The sequence below is a fragment of the Ambystoma mexicanum genome, chromosome 14, assembly GCF_040938575.1.
Source record: "Ambystoma mexicanum isolate Mex_15411 chromosome 14, UKY_AmexF1_1, whole genome shotgun sequence".
In the NCBI taxonomy this organism is placed as follows: Eukaryota; Metazoa; Chordata; class Amphibia; order Caudata; family Ambystomatidae; genus Ambystoma; species Ambystoma mexicanum.
Window position 1 is genome coordinate 491,368,680 of NC_090940.1, and position 13,490 is coordinate 491,382,169.

Sequence of the window (13,490 nt, forward strand, 5' to 3'; positions counted from 1 at the left end):
ACGTCTCGCACAACCCAACAATTATGGACTATGCTCTTGTTGCCAATGGAGATTTTGAGCATACACCTACTTGGCAGGAGATGTTTGGAATTGGGTGTTTCCAGATCCATTTCCCATTTGTCTATCAGTTTGAATGTGGGAATGGCTGGATCTTTTGGGAGTTGGCGGAACATGGCTTCGCTGATGAAGCTCTTACCGTTGTTCACACACACTCGGGTGAGAACAGAGTCCTTCCCATCATTTAACTGAACAGGGATGAACAACTGATCTCCAATTTGCTGAATATCAGCCAGGCTCTGAGCTGATTTCACATCTTTCTGGACTATAGGAGTAGAAGGGTCTGATTGTGGATTGGTAAAGAATTTCAGAGTGTTTCCTTCCAGTGTGGAATACCACCTTAAACTGGAAGGAAGGTTGATTTTCAGAAATAGAGAGGACCCCCATCACCAGTCTGTTGTCCTACTGCTATTACTGTCACGTCTGGAATTTGGTTGTTCTGGAAGTGAAATTCTACTTGGTCCGATTTTTGTTCAACCATGTGGCAGGTGCCGTTTAAACTAACACGGTTGACACTCTGTTTTAATTTTATTGGTCGCTAGTCTGGTCCAGAGGACCTTGTTTACGCAATCTATTAGGGGTGACAACCTTCTCAGGAGGTTGTTCGCAATAAACAAAGGGGGCCCTCTGGAGTCACTACTATGACCGGGTGTTTCACCTTGTGTCGCCCAATTTTGATGTCCAAATCTGCAGTCCCCTCGACAGGAATTTCCTTCCCGTCAAAGTTCTGCAGTTGTCCAGGAAGAGAGGTGAGAGGAATACGGTAATTCTCCCCCCTTCCTGCTTTTAGTTCATCAAAGGCCCTTTTGCACAGAAGGGTAGCTTGGGATCCAGTGTCCACCAGTGCCGAAATTGTACCCTGCCCCTGTACTTGTACCGGGGCATAATATCTTCCCTCCTTCTCTTCAAGCGGCACAGATAATGCACATTTTTGGTAAACTGGTGGGCTAACTTTCTGGTTTTGTACATGGCGAGAGAAGAGATTTGGGCAGAATTCTGTGGAGCGTTTTGGGAATCTGAAAGAAAAAGTTGGCAACTGGAGATCAGAGCCATTGTGGGTTCCCCTGGTTCCGGTTCTGGGCCACCAACCCCCCTTTTTGAAGGCAGTCACCAGGATGCGTTTGAACCAGGGGATTTCAGTATTGTTGGTTCTGGGATGAGATGATGGGCGGCGGTAGCTCAGTCTCCATATCTCCCCAGTTTGGATTGGAATCCCTTGGGACCCATTTTTCTTTGGGAGGAGTTCCCCCATCTCTAAAGGAGAAGATCCGTTTCCCAGGATCCTCTGAGGATTCCTCTCCCTCAAATTGGAATATCTGTACCTCCTCCACAAAGTGGGTCTGTTTGGGTCCTTTGTTTCTCTACCCCCCCTCTGCTCCTTGGGAGGCAGGCTTTCAGGGGCAGGAGATTTTGTTTCCGCTTCCTGGTTTTCCAGGGGCTCTTTACGAGTTGGGAAGGAAGCTTCCTCCAAGGCTTTACACCCCCCTTCCCCTTGTGCATCCTGCCTGGGAACCGGTGGGTTATCGGGTGCTGCACCCGTCATTTTTCTGGAGCACCAGGTCCAAAGTTTGGGACATTCTGCGGTGGCATGCTCATCTGAGGGTTCTGTTGAGCCCTCAGTATGTGACCCAGATCTCGTGCCATATTTTGGACCTGGCTCTCAAGTTTTGAAACCCGCTCAGGCTTATACGGGGCTCTATTTTCTCCCCTGGGCTGATCCCGGGAAGGGTAGCTATCCCTTCTCTGGTAATACCCCGGATTGGGAAGATTTGGGTACCCCTCCACCCTTGGCCTCCCCTCTCCCGGATTAGGTTGTCTCGGCTCAGGGAATTGGGGAAAGAAGGATGGATGATTTTGGGGCTGGAAATCGGGTGGATACCTGGGGAAAAAGTTCTGCCCAGGATTTGGTGAATTTCTGCCCTCCTGGGGGAAGTTAGGAGGGAAGTTCCCCGGGTCAGGTGCTTGGCTGGATCCCCCTTGGGCTGGAGGAGTCCACACATAACCCAGGATTGGTCGGTTTCCCTTGTAGCGGGGACTTACATAGTCACGGGAGCGGGGGACCCCATTTGTGGGACTACCTCCTCGACTCCCTGTCTGTGACTCGCCCGAGGGCCTTCTGGGCTGTGAATTATTTGGTGCAGGCAGGTTTTTAGGACCCCCATCTCCAAATCTAAAACGGGTGCAACCTTTACCTCTGCCACCTTGGCAGCAGCAGGGGTGCTGTTGGTTTTGGGGTTTTTCGGCGCATTATTTTTATTTTTGATGGGCTTCTGCACCTCATAGATCCGGGTAGCCTGTTCAATGACCCAGTCTAAAGATCTTTTCTTATGAAAATCTCTCACGAGCTGGGTCATTATGTATTTGGGTAAGGCATGGAAAAAGTATTGATAAATTCTCTGCTATCCGTGCGCACCCTTCTGGTGGTCTGCGCAAATGCACGCTTTAATTCTTGCACAAACTCTTGTGGGGCCTGATCCTCCCCACATTGCAAATTGTAGGCTGCCTTGCAAGCCTCTTGAGGATTTCTGAGCACAGAAAAATGTTTCAAGATGGCCGCCCTGTATGTGGACCACCTTGAATGGTTTTGATCCTCCAGCCCTGCAAAGAAACTAGAGTATTCTGGTGAGAAGGTCCATTTGACGTACTGGATGCAGCTACTGCTGTCCTTCAAATGGAAAGTCTCCATCATTTGCTCATAGAGCTCCAAGTGTTCCCAAACAGAATACTTTGCGTTCTTATGATAAGGCGTGATGACACTCCTTATTCCCTTTGTTTCAATGGGTCCTTAAGCAAGGCCGTTTTTGCCTTATTGGCCATTTTAGTTCAGGTCACCCTGGTTCATTCATCCTCTGACTCCGAAGCACTGCTCCCAGAGGTGCCCGTCTGATCTTCCAGGTTTTCCCGGATTCTGCGAGCCTGGGAATGGCTGGCAGAATGTGGGGACCTGGTCTTCTGTGTCCTGTAACGCTCAGAGGAGTCTTCAGATCCCTCCTTGCTGCCAGGATTTGATGGGTATCCCACCCACTGACCTAACTGGGCAGAGGTTTTCAGGATGCCCTTAATGGGCCTACTCTCCTGGGGTTCCCCACTAAATTGCACTGTGCTTGGGTGCCCATACCCGGATGTCCGCCCCTCCATTCCTGGGTGGTACTGGCCTATGAGCCCCATACTTTTGGCTGGATAGTAATCTGCCATCCCCGTGGCCCTGGGCTCATGTGCGCGAGGGGACATGGGGGTGGCAGAGTCCAGGGACTGGGAGAGATGAAGGCCTCTGGTACTAGGGCTCCTGAGGTTATGCTCAGGAGTTTCTCTTTCCCAGCGAACCTCGTCTCTATCCGCCCCTGCTTCCTGTTGCAAAGCAAGAGCCTGCTCTTTCAGTTCCTCAGTTAAGGCCTTACTAGACTCTATCAGTCTCTCCTGCATCGCTACCTGTTGCTGGAGCCTATCATTGTGCTGACAGAGAGTCTCATTTTCTCTCTGTGCCTCCTGATTGGTCCTGGAGTACTGGGCCAGTCTTTGCTGCAGGAGGGTTACCTCCTGAATTGTGTCCCTATTGGCCTGCTCCTTTCTTGCCAGAGCCTCCTCCACCCTCCTGGTGTGATCTAGCAAGCCCTGATGCTCTTTTTGGAGGTCACCCAGCCCCTGGAGGGCCACGTGATTTTCTTCAATTTTTCTTTTTAAATGGCAGACTTTCTGGCCTTAGGTATCCCTTTCCTGACCAAGAGCCTGCATTTGTGACGCCAGGTCGTCCCTATGCCTTTGAAAGGCACCAGCTTTCTGATGTTCTTCATCAAACTCTGCCTGGGTATCCAGGTCTTTCAAAATCAATGTATTGCTTTCCTCTTTCTCTCTGTCTAGTTGGATTTGCAGGGTGGCTACCTGCTCTGTGCATGCCCTGTTGAAATTGATCTGTTGCTCCAGCTTTTTCTGGCTCTGCAGTAAGGAGTCCAAACTGTCTTGGTGCTCCTTCTGCAAAGCCAGAAATCCGGGTCTGTCTTTTCCTGTTGCAGTATATCCATGTCCTCTTTTATTTTAATGATATACTGCCTACTATCATTTTCTGACTCCTGGCTCCTCTGCAGCCTCTGCTCAGAAGAGACCAGGTCAGATTGGGCCTTTTCTAACGCCATCTGTTGCCTATTTGCCAGGTCTTGGCCTTCAGCACATTTGTCCTGCATGGCTCCCATATATAGATGCAAATATGCCGCTATCCTGGCAATCTTATTGTGTTCATCTTTGGCTTTAGAAGCCATATATAATTCACTCAGGGCCACATGTAATGGACCCTGATCTCTGCATATATCTGACCCTGTTTCAGTGACCTGTTGCGCGATTGCCTGCAACCAGACCGTTTGGTCCTGATGAGTCCACTCACCTCTCACAAATAGCTTATGTAAGAAGTGCTCCCTGGCTATTTTCATATCTACCAAGGTCGTCATTCTAGAATTTGAGTTCCTTCCTGACTTACAGAAATTTGTATTTTATTTTTCAAAACAGACCGTTTCCTTAGAGCGTTCTTTTGAGGGATGATTTCACAGTGTAAAACAGCATGGTGATCTAACCGGATATGTGTATCTGGTCAGTTGGCACACTGTATTAATCTGCACAAGTGGTAAATGTAACCCAGAATATCCCGGACGAGCCCCCACTTTTGTAAGCGATATTCAATCAACACTACAGCTAAGTCAATGCCTAGTCTGGGATGCTGAGGAAAACCCTTATTGATGTATTTTTATATCCAGTTCAGTACTCTGGATGACAACCCTTGTATAACACCCCCTCTTAGAATCCCACTGAGCCAAGAAGTAGGTTTGTTTTGCAAATTAAAAGGTTTATTTTATTACTTTTGTACTAAGTGGTTTGTTTTTAATATCTATGTTTGCAGATTGAATAGCAGAAATTGGTTTACGCTATGTTTTGTATTTTATGCACTAGCACTTTATTCCTGTTGCTTTATATAGCAATAGATGCACTTTAGCACATGACACCTTTTAAGCACTTAGCACTTTAGTATTCTGCTTGTATTCAAATTTATTGCAAACACCTATATCGAATCACAGCCTGTTAATATAATCCTCCAGGCATGTGTATTGTGCAAGAAAAAGTAAAAGTAAAAAATGAACAATGAAAAATCTTTTTAGAAATATTTTTTTAGGACTATATGTTTGATATTTTAGAATTAAAAACTATTGAAGCGAATTTGTACTTGTGAAAGAGATATCGATCTAAATCCTGGCAAATTTATAAAAGAATTAACCCACTTGGGTCATATCAGCCAGGAAAGGATAAAATTTCTTTTGTTACCATGGCTTAGACTATTAATGTGAAAGAGATACTAGTTTGAATTCTGGCAAACTTACAAAAGATTTAACCCACTTGGGTCATATTAGCCAGAAACAAACAATTCCTTCTGTTCTATTATACAAGACAAATTTGCCTCTTACAAAATGGCCGCCTTGTTTTCTCTCCATTCATGGAAGCAATTTATGCCGGTACTAGAGAGTGACAAAGGACTAATGGCACAAAGAACCATAGAGACTGGTTAATTGCTTGAAACACCTATATGTACACAGTTGGTTGTGGGTTTCACTTGTACGTGAACAAGCCGCGAGTAAGCGGCGAAACGCGTTGTACCGTGCACTTTTTAATCTGGCTGATGCCTAATAAAACTGGACATTGAATTAAACGCCATACTGCATTGGTTTGATTTGAGGAAGTAATTTATACCAGCGGTTTGTGTCTTGCCACGAGTGCCATCCCTCCCTGGGAGAATTGGAATTCTTTTTCCCGGTTTTGCAAATAGACGCCGCGCCATGAGGCAGGCGCTGGATGTGCACCGCTCCAAACTTTGATGCGAAGGGAGTATCGAGTCTCTTTACGGACTTCCTTTACAACGCTCCAGACCCGGACGTCGTACAGCTGAACGCAGGAGAGAGCGGGTGTAGCCGTTTGAGGTCGTCTGCAGCAGCGGAGGTTCCCGCGTACATCGGAGGATATACGCGAATCCTGAAACTGCGGTAAGACTTTCTCTTCTGGCTCCCCGTTCATCCCTGTATTCACGTCCGTATATGTGTCTGCAAGAGATTTACACTTCCAAGGAAAGTGTATTTGGCAATACACAACAAACGCTTGAATTTAACAAATTCATTCCTCCAGCAAACCCAACTTATAATTGGATTTGGACTTTCCCAAGCAGTTTATCCCAGTATACTGTCTGCAAATTATGGCATCACAAACAGATAGAGAAAAGGCACGTCGTGAACAGGCCCAGACTTTATTTTGTGAGACTTTACAAATTAACACACCGGCTTCTAACATAGTTGAGAACAACATTGTGGACAAAAATGAAATCAGCCTACTCAAAAAATTGGACAAATTGGAGAAAAAGGAAGTAAGCAAATGGTGGGAGGAACATTCCCTCCAAAATTATTTGGATGTTGGCAGAATCCCGCGGGGTCTTAGAATTTTAATCTCACCATCTTTTGAGGATCAAGATCCGGAAATGCTCAAAGAGTGGGGGGACTCTACCAATGGATGCTCAGGGCAATTCTTGAATATCCTGATAAAATATGCACGTAAAGATAGAGAGAAAACGCTATCTCAAATGGAAGAGATTAATGAACAGCTATCTCAGTTACCAGCGAGTGAAGAGGGCAAAAAATTGAGAAGCAACATGGAAACGAATCTCAAAACCTTTGAAGAAGAAATCAAACAACGTAAACAAAGAAAATTTCTTCGTGACAAAGAAGATTACGAAAAAGGTAGAGTGTACACCTTTGCTCGGAGATTCGACCATCTAAGGAAAAATCTCTCAAGTAAAAACAATCGTAGCAATGAAAATATAGCCCCCTCATCCAGTGAGATTACTACAACATCCGAATCTGAAACCTCCACTAGTGAAAATGAAAAGGAAAATGCTCCAAAAAAACCCAATTTTTTAGACGAAATGAGAATGCTAGGACTAGACGGCCGCAGCAACTCAAAGAAATTTTCAGGCAGAGGCCGGGGAAAATCGCTAGGACGTGGTGGAAAAGGAAAACAAGGAGGGGACAAAGGAACAAGCAACGACGGGCCAGATGGGAATTCAAGAACACGCTCTGGTCAGAAAAAACAGAAATGAAGAACAGCACTAATACTGATAATAGCATCATAAATCTGTCGAGCTATTCCCTCAATATGGATCAAATTAAAGTCTTACAGTATGGATTTAACTTCTGTCCAACTTTCCCATACGATTACGCTGAAACCAGGATTGACTTTTACAAATACATGCGAAAAATTAGATTAAAGAAATTTTTTATCCTGAATCCTCCGAAAAACAAGCCTAAACAAGTTCTTCAAGGTAAAACAGCTATTTGCATAGAGGATCTCGATGCTTTACTTGATCTGGCAGAACTGGAATCAACAAACGAAAACGAAGAAGCCTTATCAGAAATCTCATTGGAAATGTTAAATATAGAGACTGACTGGCCTATGAAAAGCAAATTGAAAGTTAAATCACGTTTCAATCCACTATTCCAACCTGGTGGCAAACTAGAAGCTTTTCAAGATTTGGTGATTCATGATCTTCAAAAAGCACGATTAAAAACAACCAAAGCCAAACCTAATTTTTCTGCTAAAGAAAGACAAACACTGAAAGAAATACAAGAAATCAGTAGTATCGTTATCAAAGCCTCTGACAAAGGTACCAACATCGTCATACAAGACAGAGTGGATTACATCAGAGAAGCTGAAAGACAACTATTAGATACTAGTTGCTATGAAAAACTTGAAGGAAATCCAACTGAAAGAATCCAATCTGAAGTGGAATGTCTTTTAAAGAAATGGTCCGATTTGGGCCTTTTAGACGAAGATGATTGCAGATTCCTGTACAATAAATTCCCCTGCATTCCAACCATCTATTTTCTCCCCAAGATCCACAAACATCCCACCAACCCTCCTGGTCGTCCTATTGTCACCTTGAATGGAGCTTCATTAGAAAACCTTTCTAAATATGTGGATCAGACTCTTCTCCCCCTCGTATTTACTTTACCATCATATCTACGAGACACAAAAGATTTCCTAAGTAAGATTGAAGGAATAGCGTGGGAAGAAAATTACATGTTTGCCACATTAGACGTTGTCTCATTATACACATCTATACAGCATGAGAATGGTAAAACGGCTTGCAAATATTTTTTAAATACAAGATCTCTAAACTATCTCTCACATGGAGAAATGATAATTGAAATGATAGAGATGTGCCTTACCAACAACGTCTTTCTGTTTAATAGTGAATTTTACAACCAAACCAGAGGAACGGCCATGGGTACGAGTTTTGCACCATCATACGCTAACTTGACCATGGGATGGTGGGAGAAGTTTTTAGTATGGATTGAATGCAACACCAAATATACAAATCAAGTGGTCCTGTGGCTCAGGTTTATTGATGATCTCTTCATCCTTTGGAATGGAGATGAGAGTGATTGGCTGGAATTTGTTAAAATATTGAACATAAATAACATGAATTTGAAGTTCACAGAAACTCACAGTCGAGACCAGTTGATCTTTTTGGATGTGTTAGTGAAAACAAATCAAAAGGAAGTTTTAACTGAACTGCATCGGAAACCAACAAGTTCCAATATGCCTCTTTTCGCAACCAGTAATCATCCGGTGTCTTTAAAGTGGAGTATTCCCTATGGCGAATTCGTTAGGATTCGACGTAATTGCAGCACAATTGAAAAATTTGATCAAGAGTGTCGTTTTACTGCTGCAAACTTTGCCAGACAACGGTATCCAAAATCAGTTTTGGAAAGAGCCTATCTGAAAGCTCGTAATTCCAATAGAAATACTCTGCTCTCTTCTAATTGTACCACAATGAAAGACAAACAGGATGACGAAACCAGGCTAATCTTAACATTTGGAACTCATGCCAATATGATTCGGCAAATTTTTCAAAAACATTGGCATATTTTGCAATCTGATGAAGTACTTTCCACCGTCCTGAAAGATCGCATTAACATCACCTTCAGAAAATCTCCATCAATTAAAGATTCATTAGTCAGTAGTTTCTTGCCCCCCGTGGAAAAAATATCAAACAGTTCCTGGCTAAATACAAATCCAAAAGGATTTTACAAATGCACTAAATGTAAAGCCTGCAAGTATGCCCTAAATAGAACAAATTATATGCATCCGGTTACGAGACAAGTTATTGAACTACAAAATCACATTACATGCAATACGGAGTTTGTGGTCTATGGACTCCTATGCCCATGTAACCGTTGGTACATTGGCAGCACCATCGGCAAATTAAAGCTGAGAATTTTACAACATATGCGAGCCATAAAAAACTCAGACCCCTCCTATCCTATGGCTGTTCATTTTAAAGATGCTCATCAGGGCAAACTGGGCTGTTTTAGTTTTCTTGGATTACATCATATAAAAGCCAACCCACGGGGAGGAAATAGAGAACTTGATTTACGGAAAAAAGAAACCAAATATATTTTAGACTTTGAATCGAAAAAACCCAAAGGACACAACCTAGATGAAGAACTATACACCTATTTAGGAACCTAGAGCCACAGGACCGATATAGTTTATCTTGAACGGTGTATTAACAAGTGTTAAACTCTCCACATGAAGTCTGTTCGCCACAAAAAACATCTTTTTAAATTTTGTATTGTGTTATATTGTCAAATTTTATTCACTTAGATAACTTTTTTAGCCAGCTCTTGTTTTTATGGTTGTCTAGTCCAAATTGATGAATTGAGAGTCTTAAATTTTAAACATAGGCATGTCTTTCAAATTGTGTAATTGTCCTAAATTCTATTGTAATATAATAATGCACATATTTTTATTAGTTTTATTACTTTTGTACTAAGTGGTTTGTTTTTAATATCTATGTTTGCAGATTGAATAGCAGAAATTGGTTTACGCTATGTTTTGTATTTTATGCACTAGCACTTTATTCCTGTTGCTTTATATAGCAATAGATGCACTTTAGCACATGACACCTTTTAAGCACTTAGCACTTTAGTATTCTGCTTGTATTCAAATTTATTGCAAACACCTATATCGAATCACAGCCTGTTAATATAATCCTCCAGGCATGTGTATTGTGCAAGAAAAAGTAAAAGTAAAAAATGAACAATGAAAAATCTTTTTAGAAATATTTTTTTAGGACTATATGTTTGATATTTTAGAATTAAAAACTATTGAAGCGAATTTGTACTTGTGAAAGAGATATCGATCTAAATCCTGGCAAATTTATAAAAGAATTAACCCACTTGGGTCATATCAGCCAGGAAAGGATAAAATTTCTTTTGTTACCATGGCTTAGACTATTAATGTGAAAGAGATACTAGTTTGAATTCTGGCAAACTTACAAAAGATTTAACCCACTTGGGTCATATTAGCCAGAAACAAACAATTCCTTCTGTTCTATTATACAAGACAAATTTGCCTCTTACAAAATGGCCGCCTTGTTTTCTCTCCATTCATGGAAGCAATTTATGCCGGTACTAGAGAGTGACAAAGGACTAATGGCACAAAGAACCATAGAGACTGGTTAATTGCTTGAAACACCTATATGTACACAGTTGGTTGTGGGTTTCACTTGTACGTGAACAAGCCGCGAGTAAGCGGCGAAACGCGTTGTACCGTGCACTTTTTAATCTGGCTGATGCCTAATAAAACTGGACATTGAATTAAACGCCATACTGCATTGGTTTGATTTGAGGAAGTAATTTATACCAGCGGTTTGTGTCTTGCCACGAGTGCCATCCCTCCCTGGGAGAATTGGAATTCTTTTTCCCGGTTTTGCAAATAGACGCCGCGCCATGAGGCAGGCGCTGGATGTGCACCGCTCCAAACTTTGATGCGAAGGGAGTATCGAGTCTCTTTACGGACTTCCTTTACAACGCTCCAGACCCGGACGTCGTACAGCTGAACGCAGGAGAGAGCGGGTGTAGCCGTTTGAGGTCGTCTGCAGCAGCGGAGGTTCCCGCGTACATCGGAGGATATACGCGAATCCTGAAACTGCGGTAAGACTTTCTCTTCTGGCTCCCCGTTCATCCCTGTATTCACGTCCGTATATGTGTCTGCAAGAGATTTACACTTCCAAGGAAAGTGTATTTGGCAATACACAACAAACGCTTGAATTTAACAAATTCATTCCTCCAGCAAACCCAACTTATAATTGGATTTGGACTTTCCCAAGCAGTTTATCCCAGTATACTGTCTGCAAATTATGGCATCACAAACAGATAGAGAAAAGGCACGTCGTGAACAGGCCCAGACTTTATTTTGTGAGACTTTACAAATTAACACACCGGCTTCTAACATAGTTGAGAACAACATTGTGGACAAAAATGAAATCAGCCTACTCAAAAAATTGGACAAATTGGAGAAAAAGGAAGTAAGCAAATGGTGGGAGGAACATTCCCTCCAAAATTATTTGGATGTTGGCAGAATCCCGCGGGGTCTTAGAATTTTAATCTCACCATCTTTTGAGGATCAAGATCCGGAAATGCTCAAAGAGTGGGGGGACTCTACCAATGGATGCTCAGGGCAATTCTTGAATATCCTGATAAAATATGCACGTAAAGATAGAGAGAAAACGCTATCTCAAATGGAAGAGATTAATGAACAGCTATCTCAGTTACCAGCGAGTGAAGAGGGCAAAAAATTGAGAAGCAACATGGAAACGAATCTCAAAACCTTTGAAGAAGAAATCAAACAACGTAAACAAAGAAAATTTCTTCGTGACAAAGAAGATTACGAAAAAGGTAGAGTGTACACCTTTGCTCGGAGATTCGACCATCTAAGGAAAAATCTCTCAAGTAAAAACAATCGTAGCAATGAAAATATAGCCCCCTCATCCAGTGAGATTACTACAACATCCGAATCTGAAACCTCCACTAGTGAAAATGAAAAGGAAAATGCTCCAAAAAAACCCAATTTTTTAGACGAAATGAGAATGCTAGGACTAGACGGCCGCAGCAACTCAAAGAAATTTTCAGGCAGAGGCCGGGGAAAATCGCTAGGACGTGGTGGAAAAGGAAAACAAGGAGGGGACAAAGGAACAAGCAACGACGGGCCAGATGGGAATTCAAGAACACGCTCTGGTCAGAAAAAACAGAAATGAAGAACAGCACTAATACTGATAATAGCATCATAAATCTGTCGAGCTATTCCCTCAATATGGATCAAATTAAAGTCTTACAGTATGGATTTAACTTCTGTCCAACTTTCCCATACGATTACGCTGAAACCAGGATTGACTTTTACAAATACATGCGAAAAATTAGATTAAAGAAATTTTTTATCCTGAATCCTCCGAAAAACAAGCCTAAACAAGTTCTTCAAGGTAAAACAGCTATTTGCATAGAGGATCTCGATGCTTTACTTGATCTGGCAGAACTGGAATCAACAAACGAAAACGAAGAAGCCTTATCAGAAATCTCATTGGAAATGTTAAATATAGAGACTGACTGGCCTATGAAAAGCAAATTGAAAGTTAAATCACGTTTCAATCCACTATTCCAACCTGGTGGCAAACTAGAAGCTTTTCAAGATTTGGTGATTCATGATCTTCAAAAAGCACGATTAAAAACAACCAAAGCCAAACCTAATTTTTCTGCTAAAGAAAGACAAACACTGAAAGAAATACAAGAAATCAGTAGTATCGTTATCAAAGCCTCTGACAAAGGTACCAACATCGTCATACAAGACAGAGTGGATTACATCAGAGAAGCTGAAAGACAACTATTAGATACTAGTTGCTATGAAAAACTTGAAGGAAATCCAACTGAAAGAATCCAATCTGAAGTGGAATGTCTTTTAAAGAAATGGTCCGATTTGGGCCTTTTAGACGAAGATGATTGCAGATTCCTGTACAATAAATTCCCCTGCATTCCAACCATCTATTTTCTCCCCAAGATCCACAAACATCCCACCAACCCTCCTGGTCGTCCTATTGTCACCTTGAATGGAGCTTCATTAGAAAACCTTTCTAAATATGTGGATCAGACTCTTCTCCCCCTCGTATTTACTTTACCATCATATCTACGAGACACAAAAGATTTCCTAAGTAAGATTGAAGGAATAGCGTGGGAAGAAAATTACATGTTTGCCACATTAGACGTTGTCTCATTATACACATCTATACAGCATGAGAATGGTAAAACGGCTTGCAAATATTTTTTAAATACAAGATCTCTAAACTATCTCTCACATGGAGAAATGATAATTGAAATGATAGAGATGTGCCTTACCAACAACGTCTTTCTGTTTAATAGTGAATTTTACAACCAAACCAGAGGAACGGCCATGGGTACGAGTTTTGCACCATCATACGCTAACTTGACCATGGGATGGTGGGAGAAGTTTTTAGTATGGATTGAATGCAACACCAAATATACAAATCAAGTGGTCCTGTGGCTCAGGTTTATTGA